Below are 1,873 nucleotides of genomic sequence, written 5' to 3' on the forward strand. Positions count from 1 at the left end.
GAACCGACACCACAGCACAGAAAACGACAACGTGATCTCGTTCAGCATGGTTAGTAGTGGCAGCCAAGCACCATGGAATTCTTCTGGTCTCAGGGTTATAGAGGATGAGGTACATGTGGTCTATTAGTCCTGTGAATGAAGTGTTTTCATACTTCTTTAATTTTCTTCACACTTCTCTGATCCAGAAGGGAGGGCAACAACAGTTACACCTTAGATGGTGGTTTACGAGCTTCTAAGACCCCAGTTACCAATTAGAAAAGTTGTTGTTGTTGTTGTCAGGTGCCATCGAGTCGGAACCGACTCATAGCGACCCCATGCACAGCAGAACGAAACAATGTCCAATCCTGGGCCGACCTCAATACTGCTGCCACACTTGACGCCATCAATGATGCTACCTCTCATTGGGGGTCTTCCTCTTTTTCTCTGACCCTCCATCATACCCAGCATGACATCCTTCTCCAGCGACTGTTCCCTCCTGATAATATGTCCAAAGTATGAGAGACGAAGCTTATCCATCTTGGCCTCCAAGGAGCACTCTGACTGCATTTCTTCCAAAACAGATCTATTGGTTCTTTTGGCAGTCCATGGCACTTTCAATACTATGAACATTGGTGTGCATATATCTACTCATGTTATGGCTCATATTTCTTGTGGGTAAATACTGAGAAGAGGGATTGCTGGATCGTAAGATACTTCTATTTCCAACCTTCTGAGGAAGCTGCCATATTGCTTTCTAGAGAGGTTGGACCATTTTGCAATCCCACCAGCAAAGCAGAAGCATCCTAGTCTCTCCACATCCTTGCCAGCATTTATTGTACTGTGCGTTTTTTATCTTTGTTGTTATTGCTCGTGTGAGATGGTATCTCATTGTTGTTTTGATTTGCATCTCTCTAATGGTTAGTGATCATGAATATTTATTCATATGTTTATTCTTCATATGTTCTTCATATCTCCTCCTTGGTGAAGGGTCTGTATATGTCCAGTGTCAATTTTGTAAATGGGTTATTTGTCTTTTTCTTGTAGAGGTGCTATAGTTTCCTAACTATTTTAGAAATTAGTCCATTGTCTGATATGTCATTGCAAAAGATTTTTTCCCATTCTGTGGGTTCCCTTTTTACTCTTTTGGTGAAGTCTTTTGAAGCACAGAAGTTTTTAATTTTTAGTATGTCCCAATCATCTGTTTTGTTGACTATTATTTGTGTAGTTTTCAAAATGTTTGGTAGTCTGTGTATTCCCTGAATTAGTGCCCTCACATTTGTCCCTATTTCAAAATGGTTGGTAGTCTGTGTATTCCCTGAATTAGGGCCCTCACATTTGTCCCTATTTTTTCATTGATGGCCTTCATAATTCTGTGATTCCCATTTAGGTCTTTAATCCATGCTGAGTTGGGTTTTGTATAAGGTGTGAAGTACAGGTCTTGTTTCAGTCTTTTGCATATCGCTTTCCAGTTCTGCCAGCACCATCTGTTGAAGAGACTATCACCTCCCCACGCCATATATTTAGGCACTTTGATGAAAATCAGTTGGCTGTATGTGGAGGTGTTAATTTCTTGATTCTCTATTCCATTCCATTGATCGGTAACCAGTACTAAGTTGTTTTGACCATGGTAGTCGTGTAATAAATTTTGAAATCAGGAACTGAGAGGTTTTCATCCTTATTCTTCTTCTTAAGTAGTGCTCTGCTTATCCTGGGTCTCTTTCCTTTCCATAAAAAGTTTGTAATTGCTTTTTTCATCTCTTTGAAGAATGTTGCTGGAATCTGAATTGAGATTGCATTATATGTATAAATTGCTTTGGGTAGTATTGACATTTTCACAATGTTAAGCCTTCCTATCCAGGAGCATGGTACATTCTTCCCTTTTTGTAGGTCTCTT

The sequence above is a fragment of the Chrysochloris asiatica genome, unplaced genomic scaffold (assembly GCF_000296735.1).
Source record: "Chrysochloris asiatica unplaced genomic scaffold, ChrAsi1.0 scaffold00175, whole genome shotgun sequence".
Lineage (NCBI taxonomy): Eukaryota > Metazoa > Chordata > Mammalia > Afrosoricida > Chrysochloridae > Chrysochloris > Chrysochloris asiatica.